The following is a 24,508-nucleotide window of genomic DNA, read 5'->3' as shown; positions in this document are numbered from 1 at the left end:
GATTCCAACCGTTAATTACCCATAAATGACAAATTCCCCATGTTGCTATGATGCTTTATGTCTGAAAACGAGTGTGCAAATAGACCACGAGTATCTTCATATCCAAATATAGGATTCAAAATAAAATTACCATTGTAAAAGAAAAGGACACGAGTATTGACGTCATATCTATAATAAAGGATTCATAGGGAAGTACACAAATATGTTTGTTAAAAAAAGCAAAAAGTTCTTACAAAAATCTTAATAATAAATTCACTAGGATTCAACAGAGGCATGATCAGTACAACCATCATCATCATCATCATCATCATCATCATCATCATCATCATCATCATCATCATCATCATCATCATCATCATCATCATCATCATCAGTTCCCCAAAAGCAACCCCGCATTATTGTATAGAAAGGCAACAATGACCCCAAAAACAACCCCACACATGTCTCTAGTATAAATTAGTTAATGGATTTTTTTCCTCAGATTTGTGGCCAGTTGATGTTGGCTGAGATATATTGTGGAAACTTTATTTCCATCTATATGCAATTAATTACACTGTCTAGATAGTTACTGCTACATTAATAATGTTGGTTGTTCAGTCTTAACCATTGCAAAGTTGAGGCCTAATTACATGTGAAGTATGCAAGATGCATTGAATACAATATCCTTGATAGTATTTGTTTAAGTGTAAAAAAACCCACTGAGTGTTCATTATCAGCAAAACTGCGGCAGCAACAACAACAACAGCAACAACAGTATAAAATGCAGCCTTTGATTTAGTTATTATTACCACATAATAACAAGCAATCACAGAGAAAATCAGCAGCAATATAAAATATAATAGTAACTGCTGAAACATCAGCAGCAAAAAAAATCTATAGCAATATGACAAACTTGTAAAACCGCTTCAGCAGCACTTCACGGCAATGCCGACACCAACACGAGCAACTATAGGATCAGCAACCAAAATGCTTACACCAAAAAAAGCAATAGGATAGCAAAGGCAGCAGCAATTGACCATGGAAGCAGCGTTAAAAACAGCTGCAGCAGCAATTACGCCAATACTCTGAATCAATTGCAGACAATCAACATCTTGTCATAATCTCAAACCATTTGAATGTACCAGTGCAAAAATTTGACCCCTCCATAACACAGTGGTCAGACAGAATTAAATTGACCATGTCCATAGGCAAGATTGGTGGACATGGTCAAAATCAGATAATGGACAGTTTGAGAGTCAGTGGACTGAGCGGAATATTGATTGAACAATCTGTAATTGAAGGTCATTCATGTAAAAATGCCTATTAAATAATTAATAATCGGGGCACCTGATGTTGGTTTTGCAGAGGGTGCAAGTTAATTATAACAAAATGTTGTCATATGTGATCATGCCTGAGGTGTTGTTGAGTGTGTGTTGGGGAGGGGGGAGAGAAAAATATGAATAATAGTAAATATGTTCAGTATTCAGTTCAGAAATATGCTGTTATTTAAAAAAACTTGCGTACATTGTGGATATTGAATGACTGGCGGTGGGGTAAGGGAGAAAATATAAATGCTATTAATTATGTTCTACGATATAAGGCTATTTAACAGTTTAGAGTACAATGTGAACTTCAAATGACTTTGGTGTTTTGGTGGGTTGTATCGTACAAACTAATTGTATAATGTTGAATTCCTAGAGCCAGCTTTTATGGTATTTTTCACTTTAAGGAAGTCTCTTTTTAGAAAAATCGGGTTTGGGCGGAAAGTATCATTCCTGATTAGCCTGTGCGGACTCCTGATTAGCCTGTGCGGACTCCTGATTAGCCTGTACAGACTCCTGATTAGCCTGTGCGGACTCCTGATTAGCCTGTGCGGACTCCTGATTAGCCTGTACAGACTCCTGATTAGCCTGTGCGGACTCCTGATTAGCCTGTGCGGACTCCTGATTAGCCTGTACAGACTCCTGATTAGCCTGTACGGACTCCTGATTAGCCTGTACGGACTCCTGATTAGCCTGTACGGACTCCTGATTAGCCTGTGCGGACTCCTGATTAGCCTGTACAGACTCCTGATTAGCCTGCGCGGACTCCTGATTAGCCTGTGCGGACTGCAATAGCTCATCTGGGACAGCAATTAACACACACTTGCACATAACCCTTTGCATGCTGGGAAATTTGTCATCTGCTAAAATGTGGTCTGCTTAATTTCTAAAATTAGCATTTTCTTTGATTTTTTCAAAGAATATTATCAGAATAGCAAACAGTTTTGATCCTGATGAGACGCCACGTTCTGTGGCGTCTCATCTGGATCCAAACAGTTTGCAAAGGCCTTCAAAATTCGGTTCCCGCACTGAAAGGGTTAAAGTTTTCCCAGAACATGTCTCATAATAGTAACAATTTTTTCTCATAATTTATGTAACAGATCACAGTGCATACATGCCAGACGTCCCGATCTCGGCGGGACAGTCCCACTTTTGGGCCCTTTGTCCCGGCGTCCCGATATGAGACGATTTGTCCCGACATTCGTAAAAAACGATGTAAGGTCTGTAGGTTCCCAATAAAATTCGCTATTCAAGCTCTGTTTCGCTAACACTTACCACCGCTAATCCCTTTATTGCCCCCAATTAACAATCCGATTCTACTTCTCGTGTGAACCAGTGTTGTTTATGACACCTTATAAGCGATTTATAGGCTAATTATTGATTTTATCAGGCATTCACACCATGGAGGTCTTCAAGATAGTGGTCGCTTATTGCTATCGATAATTGTAAAGAAATAATGTTGAAAATTTGTTTGTTTTTGTTTTTGTTTGAAACGGTTTACAAAACAATTGTTTTGTAGAATTAACTCTATGTCATTAATGTGTCTTTTACATTCAATGTTTAGTTCCAAAATAGCGGGATAATCAGAATGTGCAATATACCTGCAACAAACAGTCCAATAAGTGATACCCATTCTGTAATGTTTCAGATTTCATGCTTCATATCAGATGTTTTATGTCTTGAATAAATGTATCAAGAGTTTTTGTTAGTACCTTGGCGAAATGTTGTTCATAATTTCATGAACACTTCAAGCCAATCAGGAATTGTTCATGAACCGGTCTCACAAAGTTCCTGATCTTGGTTCATGAACTTTTGGACATGAACTGTTTTTAAGACACGTTCATGAACAGTTTATGAATTTTTGTTGAACACTTCAAAGTTCATGAACAGTTCTTCATCTAACCATAAATACTTAGTAATGAACATTTCATGAACAATTATTTCTGATGACTTTTCTCAGACAGAATTTGAGGATCCATCATGAATAATTCATGAATTCCTTTGTGCTAGATGTTTCATAAATATTTTTGAAAGTAATATTGAAATGTCTAGCATACAAATCTTGTAGATTTGTGAAACCTGTGAAGTTAGTATGAATATGCATAGTATTTTCACCACTGTAAGTAAGAGTTCTTGACCTGTTCTAGAGAATTTTAAGAACATTTGTACAAGAACTGTTCAAGAACTGCCTTCAGGAACAGTTCAATAACTTTTTAAGGACCTTTCCTGTTCTTGAATTATTCTTAAACTATTCTTGAACACTTTAAGAACTTTTTTGAACAACATGTTTCCTTCTGATGTTCTCAAACAGGTCTACACAATGTTTTTGAACATATGATGGACTTTTTAAGAATCCAATATGTTCTTAAAAGGATCTGTCATTGTCCTTGGAAGACTTAAAAGACAAGTTTAAGAACGTTTTAAGGACATCTTATTTCAAGAACAGTTTAAGATGATATCAAGAACTCAAACATGTACATTAAATTGCTGTTTTTACAAAGGAAGAATATTGTGTGCACAGGAAGTTGAAACGGAAGGCACATGGTTTATGTTATATTTGAAAATGTAAGTCTTTAATAAATTACCGGCTGAACTGATCAGCCATTGGTTCCATTTCAAGTTCTTTGGCAAGTGTAACCTTTTCAGGGAAACCATTGATTAGTAAATGATTCTTGAACTGAAAATGAGACTATTCATAATCTTTTCAATACATGAATTATTCATGAACATATAGTGCAAAGTTGTATTATGAAATTTAAAGAGTATTATCAAACCACTTGTATCTCAGTTATTAGTGTTATATTTAAATTATTGTTATATGTTGCTATCAATATGTTAAGTGCTAATACAAGACTTGTTTCTTCTTACCCTGACCTGTTTGTTGAGTAACCTTTGCATAAATTGACAAATTCTTGTTCATGAATAGTTCATGAACACTTCATGCCACCTCAGTTCATGAACTCTTGAATAACTATGGTTCATGAACTATTCACTGACAGTTCGTGAACAGAAAATGAGCCATTGAAAAATAGAAGAAAAATGTTCATGAACTGTTTATGAACAGCAAAACCCTGAAGAATTTTTCAAGAATTGTGGTGTTCATGAACTGTTCAAGAACACTTCATGCCATTGGTGTTCATGAATAGTTCATGAACATTTCATGCCATTATGGTTCAAGAATAGTTCATGAACACTTCATGCCATAAGGGTTCAAGAATAGTTCATGAACACTTCATGCCATTAGGTTTCAAGAATATTTCATGAACACTTCATGCCATTAGTGTTCATGAACAGTTCATGAACTAAAATTTCAAGAACATTTCACAGACGTGGCTCATTTTCTGTTCACTGACTATTCATGAACAATTCATGAACTCAGTTCACGAACAGTTCATGAACAGTTCACGAATTATTCGTGAACTGCAGAACAACATTTCGCAGGGGACTATACAGACTACAGTAAAGGTGGAATGATAGAACGTTTTAGGTGTCCTGCTTTTTGGTCAAATGTCCCGACAATTTTTTATGGAATGTCCCGCTTTGGAACTTAAAAATTCTGGCATGTATGTCACAGTGTTTTTTTCATTTAAAATCGGGTCTGGTAATTGGCCCATGATTACCAATGGAAAAAGTAAATATTTTTCCCAAATGGGAGCTAAAATTTTCCAATGAAAGGTTTCCCCCCAAAAAATAAACATATTTTTTTTTTAGATCTCAATATTTTGTTCAACTCTCATCCATATAAGTTCAACCTTAGTAAATTTCATACTGAAAACACTCGTTTTCTCAATTTTGAAGCATTTTTTGGAAATACAACAACAACACTAATTTCCCAATTTCAGTCAAAATGCAGCAAATTTTCCCAATCCAATGGGACCCGGCCCCATTCCCAAAATGGTGAAAAAAACACAGGATCATCCTGTGATGCTGTAGCATTGAAAATATTTGGTTGCTAACACCAAAAGTAAATACAAGAAAATTCTTTTTTGTGGTTACATGAATTCAAATAAATCATATAGTTTTTTGCTGAACAATTAAGTTATTCAAATTAACATATTTTCTACAGAGTGATGGGAAATCTTGACTTAAAAAGAGGGAAATATTAAACATAAATCTGCATGCACGAACAACCTAACTGTAAAGAACTTTATGAACCAAAAAGTAATAAAAGACACAATGCAAACATGTACAGATTTGTCTAATGAAAACATTTTTGCGTTTTCACCAAAATGCACATGTTTTGGAAAAGTTTAATTTCTATACAGTATATTCATTTGGCATTAAATCTAATCACACTGTTATTTACGCATTCAAATACATTTATTATTAGACATCTAAACTTAGTATCGATCTCGCAAAAATCACCCGTACACAAATCCATTATTAGAACACTTTCATTTCATAACAGGACCATTAAAATCTCATTTTCAAAATTTCTGATGCCATGTTCTTGAGGAATATTAAGTAAACACTAGAAGATAGAAAATGTCAACAATTAAATATTTACCATGGGCAAAGACGATGGTAATAACGACAAACATTCTGCATATAGAAGACATGTTCAGACAAACGATTTGTATTTACAATGAAAGTAAATTCATAAATAACTATAGATTTTGATCTTGTTTAATTTGCATTAACACTTTCTGAAACCTTTAAAGAACTGGGGATATTTCAATGGCCATTTCATGTTTGGTTATTAAAGAGTGACATTGATGTTAATAGTGATGAGCACTGTTTTGATGCTATTGTTGTGAGTAGAACCCATACAACTGAGACCTAATATTGGTAGAACCAATACACCTGAGACATATTATAGGGAGAACGAATACACATGAGGCCTAATATTGGTAATACCAATACACATGAGACCAAATATTGGTAGAACCAATATACATGAGACATACTATGGTTAGAACCGATACACCTGAGACCTAATATGGGTAGAACTTATCCACAGGAGACCAAATATTGGTAGAACCAATAAACATGGAGCCTAATATTGGTTGAACCAATACACCCGATATCAATTATTGGTAGAACCAATACATATGTGACATAATATGGGTAGAACCCATACACCTGAGACCAAATATGGGTAGAACCAATACACCTGAGACCAAATATTTGTAGAACCAATAAACATGAGACCTAATATTGGTAGAACCAATACACATGAGACCTAATATAGGTAGAACCAATACACCTGAGACCAAATATTGGTAGAACCAATACACATGAGACATAATATGGATAGAACCCATACACCTGAGACCTTATATGGGTAGAACCAATACACCTGAGACCAGATATTGGTAGAACCAATACACATGCGACCTAATATTGGTAAAACCAATACACATGAGACCTAATATGGGTAGAACCAATCAGGGGTTTTTATCTGATTTTGGGGAAAGGGCCTGGCCTTTTTTGAGGGGAAAAAAATCGCGCGAAACGTCGAATTTTGGGGGAAAAAATTGTGCGAAAAGCTGGATCTTGGGGAAAATAAGCAAAGTCTAAAATAATCAATTTAACATATTTTACTGTTTTTAAAACAAATTCAAGGCAACAGATAATTTAATTATGCAATATTTTTCTAGTTTCTACAGTGGATCAGGATAACTAATATATTTAAAGGAAAAAAAAAAAAAAATATTTTTTTTTTTTTTTTTAGGCCACGACTTTTATATTTCTTGGTTTACAAAACCGCCGACCCTAATTTTTGGAAAATGGGAAAAAAAATAAAATCGGAAAATCGTCTTTTTTTTAAATATTTTATTCCCGACCGCACTGCAAAACGAGCGAAACGAGAAAAAAAACGATCCGGTTTGAGTACGGTTGCGAATAAAATCAAGTAAGTACAATCAACCATTGGTTCACATATATTGCAGAGATCGGGATATTTTTCAATGTGACACATTATGTACCAGTCCTTTTATGGGCACTTCTCAAAATTTATTTCGGGTAAAAATTACAGACAATAAGAAAATCAGCGTCAGTCAAATGTCGACCCCATCAAAATTTATTTCCGTGTCTGTGACCACGGAGTGTATATTGACAGGAGATGAATCGAGTATTTGACCCTTACTTTAGTAAATTCAATCTTATGCAAAAACTATTCATCCGATTTTATTGGTTTATACGTTATCTTGTTGCTTATTAATTCCTCTTTCAAAAAAATATAACTTTTAGTATATTCCTGTTGTTATTAATGGATTTATAGCGAGTTAAACACAAGAAATACAAATTTTATGTTTTACCACCGCGCGTTTTAACGTGTCGTGGCTATCGATCTTTTACGATTAGCGTACAGCGAAGCGCCGAGGTTATACATTTTGATGTACCCACTCACGTCTTTTGTTAAATTATAGTTTCATTTCTCGGCCGATTTTGACAAATTATATATCATTAGAAAGCTTACGTTACGCAGTAAACAGATATATCAATATATATTAAGTTTTTCTTCTGATTTCGACAGCCCGGCGAGTTATAACTTTAACTTTTGCAAATATCATACCGTTTTGGAGTTTTAGAATCTAGATTTACGGTTGACATGTTCGTACTTAATACCAATTTGTAGCGTTTATATTTGGAGTTCAGTTTTAAAAATTACATCTTGCTTAGGAGAAAAGAATTCTGTATACGATAGAAAAAAAATTTGTTTAAAAACCAAAGTAATTAAGGAATGAAGGCGGGAAAATGTAGCGCGCGTTCCTAACGCACTGAACTGATGCTACGGTCTTGGCGATTATGCTTTTGTTTAGAAATCGGCCATTGAATTTCTTTTGCCATCTTATTATATTTTTTATGGAATATATTGTAGTATTTTGTTCACGAAACATATCAATAAAGCTTATTATAAATGAATCTTAATAAATTAACGATTTCAGCTCTTGTTTATAACACAGAAAGGTTGTAAAATTTATGATGAAACAGCGTATATAGCGGACCCTCTCGATATTATTCGGCTTTGCATGCATACTTGAAATAAAATGGGTGTCAAAAACATTCATCGTTTGCTGTTTATTATCAACAAGGTAATTATGTATAATTATTTGAAATGTTATTTACCTTAAATTATCAATTTATTAAAGATTCTTGAAAATCACGGTCCGTGTTACGCGGGTCATTTCGTATTTTGACATCAGGGCATCATGTCCAACTATTGAAAATCAGATTTTTTCACCGGGACGATGACGGCTTGGATTTAGACAGGCAGACAGATAGTTTATTCAGACTTAAACAACAGTACATCGTCTTCAACTCAAATATATAAATTATTTTTAGACGAATTGTTAGGTGATTACACATATAGCAGTGATGATTCTGAGAATGTTGCCATGTTTCTTATCCGTGTATTCTAGAGTCCATGGTTTGAGCATTTTTATCGCGGTGTTCAAAAAAAGATATCTCAATAATCTTGTTTATTGATAGATCTGTGGTTTTATTGCCCCTGTGTTCAGCACAAACCAATTATCTCGTTATGATCAGATACTGTGCCGACCAATACTAAATAACACTATGGTGTCATACGCCACAGCAGGGACCTATACTTGTATATTGGTCCCTAACCACAGGTGGCAATGTCTGGTCAGATTACACTTTTTATGATACCTCCATGTCTTCTCGTGGTATTAGTAGTCATTTCTTGGAGTAATGTAACGCCCAATACTCAATTTTGCGTTTATGAGATATGTAGCGTATTGAAAACATTTATAGTCATCTGCCCATACAGATTGCCATAAACTAAATACTGTATAGATGTCAGCCAGCTAAATCACAATAATTATAAGTGCTTAATACCTATACATGTACATTTTAAACATTTAAAAAATCTAATACTTAACATTTGACGTATTTAGCGGGTACCGGTAAAAAAACTCCGTCATTTCGTAGTCCTATAAAGAGTGTATGAATAATCTTTCCGAAAAATACAAATAATACAGTGTTTTAATTTAGAATTCTATATATTTATAACTCTGTTAACTTATAAAGATATTTCAATATACATGCATAGACAGTTGACCGTGATTTTCAAGAATCTTTAAATAATTTTAATTAATTTATAATTTATGGTTAATAACCTTTCATATAATTTTACATAATTACCTTTTTGATAATAAACAACAAACGATGAATGTTTTGACACCCATTTTATTTGAAGTATGCAAAGCCGAAAAATATCAAGAGGGTCCGCTATACATTTGTATACGCTGTTTCATCATAAAATTAACACCCTTTCTGTGTTATAATCAAGAGCTGAAATCGTAAATTTATTAAGCTTCATTAATACTTAGCTTTATGGATATGTCTCTAGAACAAAATATTTCAATATATTTCATAAAAAATATAATAATCATGGCAAAGGAAATTCAATGGCCGGTATCTAAACAAAAGCATAATCGCCAAGACCGTAGCATCAGTTCAGAGCGTTAGGAACGCGCGCTACATTTTCCCGCCTTCATTCCTTAATTACTTTAGTTTTTAAACAATTTTTTTTTCTATCGTATACAGAATTCTATTCTCCTAAGCAAGATGTTATTTTTAAAACTGAACTCCAAATATAAACGCTACAAATCGGTATAAAGTACGAACATGTCAACCGTAAATCTAGATTCTAAAACTCCAAAACGGTATGTTATTTGCAAAAGTTAAAGTTATAACTCGCCGGGCTGCCGAAATCAGAAGAAAAACTCAATATATAATGATATATCTGAAAACTACGTTACGTTAGCTTTCTAATGATATATAATTTGTCAAAATCGGCCTAGAAATGAAACTATAATTTAACAAAATACGTGAGTGAGTACATCAAATTTATAACCTCGGCGCTTCGATAAAAGATCGATAGTTTCGACACGGTCACGTGACTTAGACACGACAAGATATTTGGCGTAACGGTCCCGTTTCTTATCCGTGTAATCTAGAATCCGTGCTGTGACGCAACTATATTGTTTAACATGTTAATTATATTAAACAAACCCGATAGTATTTGATAATTAGTATAAATAATCCAATAAAACACTGCCATTATTTACGATATATGTGTTTAGGAATTTTGTAAACACGTCCGCCATAGTTTATAGGAACTGTACAGAAAGTTTGGAAATCGGAACAAATCGGTATATCTCGGAAAATCATTGATAAATGTATTTGTCGTTTCAATGCTTAGGGCCGAGTAATTTCGGCAAATCGGAACTCAACTTGTGTAAAACACTAGCTCAATTAACCGTTAAACTCCGCCTCCGTTCTCTGCAAAAGATTCGAAGGCGGAGCTATGCACGTGCTTTTATTAAATTGGAGGATTGCAATTGAGAAACAAACACACGATTGGTTCGGCATGTTGATTGCTAGACAAAGGAAGCCAATTTTTTCGGCGCGAAATTTGTCGCTTAATTGCTTCCGACAGAAAGCGGCTTTCCTTTGATGACGTCAAACTGTCAATTCACACAGACTGCACATTTTCGGAAGACTTTAACTGACTCCTTGTTTACAATTCCAGTAAAAAAAAACACTTGCTAACATTAAACTTTGGATTAAATTATCAAAATAAAGCAAAAGCGAAGTTGACAAATATGATTGAATTAATTCGCGTCAGTTCAAATAAGACGTTTTGCGTTGTAAATCAACGAGTTTTCATGACAACAACAACTTTGACAAACATTACCGCGACGACGCATGGATCGATCTACCTCGATTTTTTTTTTCATGTACGATCTCATAAGTCGAGTAAGAGCAAACACATACCGGGTAATTTGTGTATGAGTAGTTTATCTTATATAAGATTTATGCAACGGGCATCGCATTGCGTAATGGTGCGCATCCAATTTTGGAAATGAAGCGCAGTTTTTCGTTTTAAGGTAGTGCACCTCTAATGATTTCCCGCGATTTCTTCGAAGGTTGAAGAGCCTAATATTAGGTGCCGTAGCCTAGTGGTTAAGGCGATAGACTAGAAATCTTTTGGGATATTCCCGCGCAGGTTCGAATCCTGCCGACGACGTATACTTTTTTGCGACGCGTTTTATTTATTTTCTAACATAATTTGATTTAATATGGCATATAAGCTATATTTATTGTTAAATATGTTGCAATTTTTATGCACATTTTTCAATTATTAAAATTAAAACAACGTTACGGCGAAATTGGGTGATTTACTCTTGAAAATACGAACCATGCATGTTGCATTTTTATTTTTATTTCAAAAAGTAAACGGTAAATCTGTCTAGTTCTTGGTATTTTTGCTGTATATAGTGTTTCTATAAAAACTAAGTTTAAAATATGACTTAAATGATACTATTTTGAATTTTATGACACTTTGTTTTTAACCGACCCAATTTTTACTTGGCTGAAATCACTTACATTTCATGGTGCTCTTCCATAGATAAAAATTTGTAAAAAATAAATGTCTGTAAAAGAATACTTATTTCATCTTGTTTAAACTTCAAACACCTTTACAGCATCTGTACACACCAACTGCATGCCCATATTTGGAAATTTGAATGAATTATGGAACTTTTATATACCCCAGGGGTGAAAATAAACTGGACAAAAGCCGAGCGTGGGGGTGGTTTTGAAAAAATCGGTATATTTTTTTAAAAAGCATGGAAAGCCTACCTACAAATTTGCATGTAGTTCAGTGAAATGATGCTGATTAAGAAAATAATTAATTAGATTATATTTGGATATGTGCCCATTAGAGGTGCACTACCTTAATGGGAGAAGAACGCATGTCATGTAATGGAGTGTTTAAAATTGCCTGATGTTACATAAGGTGCTGTTAGGACTCATTTCATTTGAAGATATAGATGTGTTTCATTGCATTATTTGATTTTTTGTCTCTGTGTTAAGGTTATAAAAGATATGTTGTCTTTGTTCTGATGTTATTAGTATTAACTTTTTTTTCCAATGATGTTTTTTTTTGTTTTTTTTTTTTCGACCGCCCGATGGACCATTTTCAAAATAATTTTTGTAAACCAATAAAAAAAAAAGTCGTGGCCTTAGGGGAAAATGAAATCTAGGGGAAATTTTACCAGCTGAGGGGAAAAAAAATCCGAGGGGAAAGGGCCGATTTTCGGCGGGTCCCAAAGAAGGAAAAAAAAACCTGCCAATACACAAATGAGACCAAATACTGGTAGAAACAATACACCTGAGACCTAATATTGGTTGAACCAATACACAGAGACATAATATGGGTAGAACCAATACACCTGATACCTAATATGGGTAGAACCAATACACCTGAGACCTAATATGGGTAGCACCAATACACCTGGGACTTAATATGGGTAGAACCAATACACATGAGACCTAATATGGGTAGAGCCCATAAACCTGAGACCTAATATGGATAGAACGTATACACCTGAGACCTCATATGGGTAGAACCAATACACATGAGACCTAATATGGGTAGAACCAATACACATGAGACCTAATATTGGTAGAACCAATACACATGAGACCTAATATTAGTAGAACAAATACACATGAGACCTAATATGGGTAGAACCAATACACCTGAGACCAAATACTGGTAGAAATAATACACCTGAGACTTAATATTGGTAGAACCAATACAGCTGATACATAATATGGGTAGAATCAATACACATGAGAACTTATATGGGTAGGACACATACACATGAGACCTAATATGGGTAGAACCCTTACACCTGAGACATAATATAAGTAGAACCAATACACATGAGACCTCATATTGGTAGAACCCATACACCTGAGACCTAATATGGATAAAACCAATACACCTGGGACTTAATATGGTTAGAACTAATACACATGAGACATAATATGGGTAGAACCAAAACATATGAGACCTAACATTGGTACAACTAATACACCTGAGACATAATATGGGTAGAACTAATCCACATGAGACCTACTATTGGTAAAACCAATACACCTGAGACCTAATATGGGTAGAACCAATACACCTGAGAACTAATATTGGTAGAACCAATATACCTGAGACCCAAATACAGGTAGAACCAATACACCTGGTACCTAATATTGGTAGAATCTTTTTTCTTAAATTTCACCATGCCCATTCATAACAAAGACCATTTAAATCCTGTAAATGTTACCTACAAGTTGCTAAATAAAGAATTTGCTTTTATGAATTCATTTATCTTCATTTATTTATTCGACCATTTACCATCAACATATTCTTTTTTGGGACTTCTGATATGCTAGCCTTCAAATTGAGATGAAGTTTGCAATATAAACTTACCGGTAATCAGGTTAAACATTTTCAGATGCTGCTTGAAGAAATAAAACCGATGTGCAAAACATTTAACTAGCTTTTCATTTTCATGGTGTGTGTCAATTTCACAGTGTGCGACATGTTGCTATTAGAGATTGCAATTTAAGACATATCTTACTGCAAAAAAGGCCTTGTCAATAAATTCACCAAAATTTGCAAAACTTTTTTGTGTGTAAAACAGCTTGCTTGAGGACCACTGGTAACAAGAACTCAACTTTGCAATAAATTATGTTCTTTGCTTTCACCGGTTATTTTATTTCTCCAATCTGCTTTTAAGTGTTATCCTTTAGCGACTCAAAAATGGAACAAGATGGTATGACACAAGCACAAAAGATATCAGAATAAGCCATGAGATTTTCCTAAATCCCGTTTTATTACAAAACATGAAATTTATTATCCCAGCATGTTTCATAATGTAACATACATCGGCATACTCTAGCAGATTAGCTAGGCTTAAGTAAATGAACTTCTACTTAGGCACTGGCTTTGCCATCAGGTCATGTATACATTCCTACTCTTTTGGATCAGTCAAACCATCAGAAAATAACTTTGCAAGTTTTATTTTTGCTTATCATGAGTCATGGCAATAAATGCCAAAACAAGGTGGTAAGACCTTGGATTTAACAGCAACATACTTATTCAATATGTAAATATCACATTTAAAGAGAGCATATTGAAATTTGAAAGTATCTTTTAGAAAAGTTGAATCATAAACTGCAATCAGAACAAGAAAAACATCATGAATATAACAAATAAATAAATATGATTATCATTTATATCATTTACATTATTATCCATAACAGCAACAAAAAGAGATGTGTTTGTCAGAAACACAATGCCCCCTACTGCGCCACTTTGAAGCCATATATTTGACCTTTGACCTTGAAGGTTGACCTTGACCTTTCACCACTCATAATGTGCAGCTCCATGAGAAACACATGCATGCCAAATATCAAGCTGCTATCTTCAATATTGCAAAAGTTATTGGCAATGTTAAAGTTTTCGGACGGACGGACTGACGGACGAACAGACGGACGAACTGACAGACAGTTCAACTGCTATATGCCACCCTACCGGGGGCATAAAAAGAATCAGACATAATGAATACTGGACAGTAGCAGGATAATGATAAAGTTTTGATTAAAACGATTTATTTCATCTGGATCACACCAAAAGTCTAATTGAGACAGTCTTGAATCCATGTCCCGGGTAGAACAAGTCCTTGGTGTCTAGAATTGAAGATCTTGAGAGCCCTGCCAGAATGAGGATCTAACTCCCAACCTCCTGATCAGTATGTTGCCACCATGTACACTAGTCGCCACAATGACAAAATATGATTATTGAACATGAGCAGCGAATCTTTCATGTTTCGTGTTTGATGATATTAACGTTCTGAGGTTTGTCATAAACAGCAATAAATTAAAGCAATTGTATAAGTATATTTCTGTGTGACATACCATCACACAAAGTTTTGCATTCACTGAAAATAGCATTACATCAATTTATAGAAAATTCCCCATACATTCAGCCTTCAACCCCAAATAATTTTCCGTTATTAGAAATACAATGATTCTGATTAAAATCATAAATCATTCGGATGAATGAAACAGATGACATTCAGAATGGATGAAAAGGAGATTTTCACAAATGAAATAATACAAAAAAAAATTTGCTTAACCCATTTATGCCTAGTGTACTCTGTGACCCATCCTTCTAAATTGGATCAATTTATTTTCAAAATTAGGGATGCCTAGTATATTAATTTCTATATTTAGAATATTTCTTACAGAAATTCCTTTAAGCAAACAGCACAGACCCTGATGAGACGCCACATCATCGGTGTCTCATCTGGGTCTACGCTGTTTGCCAAGGCCTTTTTTCTAGACGCTAAGGCATAAATGGGTTAAATATAACTGCACCAGTTTTGTCACAGGCATAGCAGACTTGCCGATGATTAAGGGCACATATGTCAGGAAAATGTTGATAACTGCGCATGAAAAATGTTTTTGCAAAATGTTTCTTAAAAAAATCTGCATTTTCATTGTAGCACTGTGAAAATCTGTGAAAAGTTTTTTTGTAACATTGTATCTGTATGAAGATTATTTCATAGATACAATTGTGATTTCTTGCAGAATTTTAGAGGATTTGAGTTTTGACTGTTACCCCTGCAGGGCTAGTGCCTTTTAACCCTTTCCCACTCAGAAGCAAAGGGAAAATTACCATTTGCAAACAGCATAACACCAGAAAAGCCTGAGAGTAACTCGCCGTCTGTTCAGGTTTTATGCTGTTTGCAGCTCATCAGTATCTAAGGGTTGGAAATGAAGCCTTTAAAACTTGAATATAGTAAGAAAGGTCTTCAATTAAATTTAACGTTCTAAGGTACTACAAATGCATCAAAATACGTATCTAAGTGGTAAAATGCGTATCTAAGTGGTAAAATATGTATCTAAGTGGTAAAGGGTCAACAGACTTTTACATATGCATCCCCATATCATGACCAAATGCAATCTCTCCATGATGAACACTTTCCCCTGGATGTTTGGCACATCATTCAGCAGGCAATTGGTCCCCCCTAGAGAGCTTGGCATCTTTTTTTCATCACCTTTACAAATGATGCTTGGCCCGAGAAGGCGGCAAATAGTGGCTGCCAATTTTCTTATTCCAGCACCAATTGCCCCAGACTGGTGTCTTTATATCTTTTTTTTTATGATTGTGTCCTCCAAAAGCATTATACTGGCACCTATTGACGTCTTGAAGGAGTTTTGTTTCTGTAGTTTAGCACAGCAACTGAGTACAAATCTTTTTTTTAACAAAAGAGATAAGGTCGGAAGATGTTAAAACAAATATTGTTATAACAATTTTATGATTAAGTGAGAAATCATAAGCAAAGCTGAAGCAGTCAAAATCATATTTAACAAGCGAATTCGTTGAATTGATATCCCCCGCCATTATACTTCTTGACACAAAGTTTTCTGGACGGATGGACAACACCAACGTGCATCATCCTCTTATCCATATATATATACTCATACAAAGTTTCAATGAAATCCGTCAAAGCACTTCCAAGATATGGCTCTGGACACACACAAAAAGCATTTTTTCAAAGTACAAAGGGTCATAACTCTGTTATTATCCGATGGTATACAATGCCATTTGGCGTGCATCATACTCTTATCCATATATATACTCATACCAAGTTTCAATGAAATCCGCCGAAGCACTTCCAAGATATGGCTGCGGACAAAAAACAACAACACTTTTTCAAAGTACAAAGGGCCATAACTCTGTTATTATCCGAAGGTGTACAATGCCATTAGGCGTGCATCATTCTCTTATCCATATATATACTCATACCAAGTTTCAATGAAATCAGCCAAAGCACTTCCAAGATATGGCTCCGGACACAAAAGTGCCGGACGGACGGACAGACGGAAAGACGGATGGACAACGCCAAAACAATATCCCTCCGCCTGGTGGCAGGGGATAATTAAGAACTGTTATGTTCTTCCTTAATATGGATGGAAAGAAGACAATAATATCAATACATTCACATAGGACTTCAATAAATCAAGCAGTTGTTATTGATAAGCAAGTCCAAAACGACCAGTACATGTTTGATTCAAACAACAAATGTATGAGACTGAAAACAGGGACACTTCAACTCTTTAAAAAAAATTAATCCTTCCAAACTGACAGAAAATGAACGAAATATCCAGGAATGCACACACAAAAATTCATTTGCTCCTTGAATAAAACTTGAGCCAAAATTTAGACAGAAAATGAACAAAATATACATGAATGCACACAAATAAATTCATCTGTTCCTTGAATAAAACATGAGCCAAAATTTAGACATTAACCCTTAAAGCGCTGGAGCCGAATTTTAAAGGCCTTTGCAAACAGTTTGGATCCAGATGAGACGCCACAGAACGTGGCGTCTCATCTGGATCCAAACTGTTTGCTATTCTGATAGTATTCTTTGAAAAAAATGAAGAAAATGCTTATTTTAGAAATTCAGCAGACGACATTTTAGCAGAAGACAAATTACCCAGCATGCAAAGGGTTAAAGAAAAGTATAAAGCATCAGGAGTAACAATCAGTATTCAGAGGTTTTGATAAAAATATAAAAATATGTGTTATTGATGGCTTCTATAACATTATGCAATTTTGGATGAAAAATTCACAGATTTTTTTCTGAAATCAGGATCTAGTGTGTTAACCAATCTCATTTTTTTTTGCTCAATTCAAAAGAGGAGTCTTGAGTTTCCACTCAGCTATTCATTGAGAGTATCCTGTTAGCTCAAGAACAATCTCAAATCTTGTATAATTTTATATGTATACTCACATATCTTTATGCAAACTTACAGTTCAGAATGACTCAAAGCTTTAAAAACATTTGTGATAACTGTCCAAGTCGAGCATAGTGTTCAAACTCATCTAAAATTTGACAAAAAAATAACAATTTATTAAGTCAAAATATTAACTTAACTATCTTCGTTATAGCCAAGACTTCTCAAAACTCAAATAATATTTATCACATTTTACCACAAGAACTCAAGCCTGGTTTCTTTAGTAGCATTGAAATATACCATTGCAGATTGTTCTGAATCATTTTTGGGAGGCTTACTATAGGGTGGTGGTCTGGAAACTTGTAAGGTAGAGTGCAATATATTGAATATGACAGTATGTATGATTTATCTCCCCTGAGTATAGAACTCTTCATTTCTTTTCTTCCTCCTAATCATTTTAGGCATTTAATAACATCATGGGAACAGCTAGTTTAGGGAACTTCAGCCTATTCCACCATCTATAATTATTCATGTCCACTTTTTTCTTTCTTGTTTTGTCTAGAATTGAGTTTTGCTGGCCATATTTATCCATTGCTAAAACAGTTTTCTTTTTTTTCTTTTCAGAAAAATGCACTTTTTTTAAAACCCTTTAAAAATTTGTATATGCTATCAATTTTTAAACCGTTTTTAAAATGTTCAATATAATTATATTACATTAACCAGAATTTCATTTTGAGCCAAAACATTCACCCTGGAACTAAAGAACATATATTATAATGCTAAGCATATTTCTAAGCTAACAGACTCCAGGAAACAATTAAGTTACATGTCTTGGTTAGTCATGGACTTTTACACTTTAGGGTATGTAACATTTTATTTCAATACTATTGTGATATTAAGTTGGTACACACAAACTTTAACCTGACATTTCAAAGTACCATAAGGGGAATAATTCGGTTAAATTAAAGTTCAGAGCTATGTAACTTGGTCATTGACCTCACACAATTACCTTGGGAAGACATGTGTGAAGTGTCCTTGAATAGATGGGCCTGTATTCATTAACCCATTTTTGCCTACCGTCTAGAAAAAAGGTCTTTGCAAACAGCGTAGACCCAGATGAGACGCCGCATGATGCATGATGTGGCGTCTCATCAGGGTCTGCGCTGTTTGCTTGAAGGAATTTTTGTAAGAAATATTCTAAATATAGAAATAAATATTCTAGACATACCTGATTTTTGAAATGAATTGATCCAATTTAGAAGGATGGAAGAGTCCACTCTAGGCATAAATGGGTTAACCTATTCAAAGACTTACGAATACAGAATAGACTTAAAACCAGGAAAATTATTTTTAGCGCTTGAATCTATAATACACCGGCTTCCAATGTCACAGTGATTACGTCATTAACAAAATGTTCTACTTGAAGAATGATGTAGATAGAGGTGGTTTCCACCAAGTTTGACGCAAAATGAAAGCAATTATTAAATATTTCAATTGAAAGAATATTCTTTATTCTAAGACTTACGTCTGAGGTTTGTTTGGTGAATACAAGCCCTGGAGTAGAAACAGTGATATTGAGTTGTTGCACAGATTCCTTAATCAGAGCGCGCAAAACTCAAAACTCGAGGAACAAATGGGCGGCGAGTAGTATAGCAAAAACCGTTCGATTTATAGTTACTAGTCAAGCTAGAAATGAAAGTAAACTCCGTTTAATATACAAAACATGATTTAAGACATTTTGGCATACATTAAATCATTAAATGCTGAAGCTGCAAGATAATTACAAATACTTTGAATTCCTTGTCAAAACGATACTATTTAAACAGTAAACAATGTATCAGTATCTAAAATCTGCTTGACTGAGCAGGAAATTATTTTGCCCTTACCTCCAATGATGGATAGAAAACGTAGTAATCCAGCTTGGAGGTGTATGGTGATGGCTAACTACTTGAATGCAACAAATAGTGGTGACTCCTTGTTCATATAATCACAAAACGCTGCTGAAAAGCAATTTTGCAACAATGCGTAACTCAGCTGCTTTAATTAATTCTTGCTTGTTATTCAATGTTTGACTTGTTAACAGCATCAACAATGATGCACTTTTGTAAAAAAAGTATGGATACTCTACTTGATATTTCAATGACTGGTATTGATCAATACTGCTTCAAAATAATGATTTAATGTCTTACACAAAACAAATGTAAAATACTATATGTAATACTTATCATACATAGAATATTACTGCTATATGTAGATGTAACTTGCACAGAAATATCATATCCATATAAATGATACTACACTCAAAAATTAAATGACTGGCTGTGATAAAGTTAGCATCGAAATAATGGTTTAATAAATACTTGATGGCCCACACAAAACAAATGTGAAATACTGAATGTAGTACTAAATTCATAGAATATTAATGTTTTATATGGGTGTAACTTTTCGCAGAAACTGTCTAAATATGATATCATATCTTCAGGCAGCGGCCCAATAAACATGGCATTGGCAGACATAAATAATTTCATTGTCAGGATTAATTCACTTCAGAGTATTAAATAACTCATTCTTAGATCTAAATAACATATAACTGACATAAGAATTAAAATACCAGAATTTTATATTCCTTTCTGCAAAGCTACAAGAATTTGCTATAACGGTTACAAATAAACACGCACATAGAACAAATTTACAGAAATATAAAAGAGCTAAATATTCAAAAGAAAACTGTCGGTAAAGGAACTTATAACTCCTCAAGAAAACATCTGATAACTTTACAAATTGTTTCACCATATACTAACTTATTATAATTGAAAATTCCCTGAAGAGTGATCACCATTGTTAAAGGCAGAGTACTCATTCCTAAGGAAGATAAGACATTTGTAAGGTATGTTATATTGTTTGGAGTATTCTTAGTGCAATTGCACTCTTACACATTTCGATAATTTCTTTGTTTGTAAAAGTTGCATAGTTAAATGTTTTACAAACAACAAACAGTGAAACATGCCCTGACAAAAGAAAACCCTTAGTGTTCCATTCTAATATGACACGCACAAAAGCAATAAAAACAACAACAACAAGAATATACACAATAACATGATTAAGCAAATAACTCTGTTACTATCATCAAGAGTAATGAACCTTGAGTATATACATTTTACCTTTTATGCCGATTCTGCTCTTTCCAACAGTTTGCGAATGATCATCATTAAACGTTTATTTTAATATAAAGAAGGCAAAGGTTTTGTACAAAGGGATCTCATTATATTTGTTTTTATTTTCAATGTCTTAATGTTCTATACCATTTAGTCACCATGTAATAGCTTTCTAAAAAGTTGTACTTTTGGTGCAGTCTTGTATGAAAATTGAATAATTCATGAAAACCAATGTTGGACTACCACCTTTAAAGATCCTCTTTTATCTTAACAATACTGTAACTTGAATAAGACAGCGATAGGGATGCATGGTGAAAATGATAACAAGAAGATGTCATCCTGCAGAATAGCCCATGATTATTTAGTGGGTTGTAGCCCTCACCATGATAACGCCACTAAAACTTAAGCCCCCCTAATTAAACCTAAATTACTGACCACTGATTAACAACCATTAGAGAGATAATTATAAAGCATTAAAAACTTCGTAATAGGGATGGGAAGGAATCCTGAAATATTAGATTTAAAAGCCTCAAGATGCAAAATGTCAGGGATGACACATTTTTCGCTTTTATGAAATTTTTCATTAAGAGATTAGTCCCTTCAAAACAAAAGTCAATGTGTAAAGTGTTGTTTCTGATAATCCTGAGTGGACTGCACATTCTAATCTGGGACAACACTTTACCCACATGCATTTAGCCCCATTTTTCCCCGAGTGCATATCAATATGAATTCTGAAAGAGTAATCAGTCTAAAAGTGAACTATCTTTTAACCCATTCATGCCTAGCGTCCTGAAAAAAGGACATTGCAAACAGCGTATACCCAGATGATACGCCGCATGATGCGGCGTCTCATCTGGGTCTACGCTGTTTGCTTAAAGGAATTGTAGTAAGTAATATTCAAAATATAGAAATAAATAAACTAGACATCCCTAATTTTGGAAATAAATTGATCCAATTTACAAGGATGGGAGAGTCCACTGGGCATAAATGGGTTAATATAAACCCAAACAGCATGAAAATTATTGTTTCCTACTCTGTTGATCCACCCACGACCTTCCACCCACCCTTATATGATTTGTTTTTACCGCAGGGTAAAAGTCCCCAAGTGGATCTAATCTAGTTATCATGTATAAGGTCCACCCTTAAAACAGACACCTAATTGTGCTATATTAAACATTTTCACCGAGTCAACATTAAAACCATTGAACAGTCAAGATTATAAAACATTAATCAATCGAAAACCTAGAGTGTCTAATATTGAGAAAAGGACTTAAAATAGTCAGCGTAGGTGTTTTGCATAGGTTCTTTTTATCAAATGATGTCAAAATAATTGATACGAGCGACCACGATAGATATGATTGGACCTGAATGGATTTTGAGATTACGCAGTAATTTATGCAAGAAACGGTATGTTAAGTGATTGGAAAACAAAATTCTCTTCACAGTTTTCATCTCTTCGCAATTTTAACTTAACCATTTACTGTTAAGATATGCATTTTGACACGTGTGTAGTCCCTTAGAAAATCAAATTACATTAGAGATCTTAAATATTAGATTAAAGTTTTACAGGTTTCGATTTTAACATTAAGATACTGATGAGCAGCAAACAGCATAAAACCTGACCAACCTCATTTGCATACAGCCATTTTCAGTTGGTTCCCTGAGACCTTATCTGCTTTCAAAATCAACACATATTTTTAAAAGTAATATTAAAATGTTGTCATATGAAAATCTTCCCTAACAATATGAAAACTATATTGACATGGATGGGCAGCCCCTAAAATATGTTAGCAATGCTCTGGGAAAAGGGGGTTTAGTACATGTGCGTTAACCCTTTGCATGCTGGGATATTTGTCGTCTGCTAAATTGTTGTCTGCTGAATTTCTAAAATTATCATTTTCTTCACTTTTTTTCAAAGACCTATATCAGATAAGAAAACAGTTTGGATCCTGATCAGACGCCACTTTTTGTGGCATCTGATCTGGATCCAAACTGTTTGCAAAGGCCTTTAAAATTCGGTTCCAGCGCTAAAAGGGTTAATTATTGTCCCAGATTAGCCTCTGCAATCTGCATAAGCTAACAAAGGACTACACTTTGTGTTCTTATGGTAATTTGAAAGAAATATCTTTTTTGAAAAACTCCAGTGAAGGCGGAAAGTGTCTTCCCTGATCAGCCTGTGCAGACTGCACAGGTTAATCTGGGACAACACTTTACACAAATGCATTAAAACCCAATTTCCAAGAGCGAGGGTAATTTTTGCAAGATGTTCCACTTAACTATTACAATACTAAAATGCATTTTAGGCTTGTCAACAAGTGGACCAAAAAGAACTGTATACCAAATCAGAACTTTGCATATTAACTCATTGTTCATGCATAACTCTCAACCAATATGAAGACTTCATGTCAGCAATATATATGTCAGCAGGTATATATATAAATAAATATATATCACTTGACAAAAGATTCACTCAGAAAATTAATTGATTATTATTATAATCACAATTATTACACCAACACAACAAGGCTGGGTCCGATTAAATGAGAGCGACCATGGTCGGGCGACTATGGTTGTACCAGCGAATAATCGTCGTGTGACGATAACAGGGTTTAATAGAGAGCGACGATCGTCAGTCCACCGCGCGTTGTTCGACATACTGTCGAGCGACAGCAATCCACCCCTCACACCACGACTGCTTGTCGCTGGACGCTTTGTCGGCACCCAACACCCCTGCCAGGAGACTCCCAGACAATCTGCAATGGTACCAAGATCGTCTGGGTACCTGTAGGACAATCCCAGACAGTCTGCGGCGGTTTCAGAACGTCTCCCAGATTATCTGGGTACCTGCAGAAGACATCCAGAGAGTCTGCGACAGTGTCAGAGAGTCTTAAAGACCGGCGAGGCACCTGCAGGAGACTCCCAGACAGTGTGCGATGGTGTCAGTCTCCAAGAGCGGCGGTGCACCTGCAGGACACTCCCAGATAGTCTACGATGGTGCCAAGACCGTCTGGGAACCTGCATAAGAATCCCAGACTGTGCCAGACAGTCTCCTAGACCTCGGGGGCCCCTGCAAGAGACTCTCAGACAGTCGGTGACGATGCCAAGACCGTATTGGTACTTGCAGGAGACTCCAAGATGGTGCCAGACTGGGCGCCGGCAGGAGACTCGCACACGGTGCCAGACAATATACCAGACCTGGGAGGATCCTGCAGGAACCCCTTCTGTCTGAGAGACTGCCTAGCACCGTCACAGATTGTATGGAAGTCTAGTGCAGGTACCCAGACGGTCTTGGTACCGTTGCATACTGTCTGGGTGTCTCCTGATGGTGCACCGCCAGTCTGGGAGGGTGTCTTGCACCGTCGCAGACTGTCTGGGAGTCTCCTGCAGGTGTCAATGCGGTCTTGGCACCGTCTCAGACTATCTGGGAGTCTCCTGCTTGTACATTGAACGCCACGAGTGGTCAGTCTAGTGCATTCCTCTTGA

General features: G+C 35.1%; 1 protein-coding gene across 6 annotated transcripts in view; it reads right to left on the bottom strand.

Annotated features, from left to right (window-relative positions):
- Positions 1 to 24,508, bottom strand: part of LOC127856000 (RNA-binding motif, single-stranded-interacting protein 2-like) — a 247,648-nt gene that overhangs the window by 119,752 nt on the left and 103,388 nt on the right. Inside the window, exon 1 of one of the 6 annotated variants that reach the window (XM_052391966.1) lies at positions 19,757 to 19,879. The exons of the other annotated variants lie outside the window; for them this stretch is intronic. The gene's annotated coding sequence lies outside the window, so the exon portion shown is untranslated. Of the gene's footprint in view, positions 1 to 19,756; positions 19,880 to 24,508 lie in introns of those variants that run through there. 6 annotated transcript variants of the gene reach the window in all.

This window comes from Dreissena polymorpha, chromosome 13, assembly GCF_020536995.1.
Source record: "Dreissena polymorpha isolate Duluth1 chromosome 13, UMN_Dpol_1.0, whole genome shotgun sequence".
NCBI classification, from domain to species: Eukaryota; Metazoa; Mollusca; class Bivalvia; order Myida; family Dreissenidae; genus Dreissena; species Dreissena polymorpha.
Note: the sequence above shows the minus strand (reverse complement) of the source record. Positions and strands in the feature narration are given on the sequence as shown.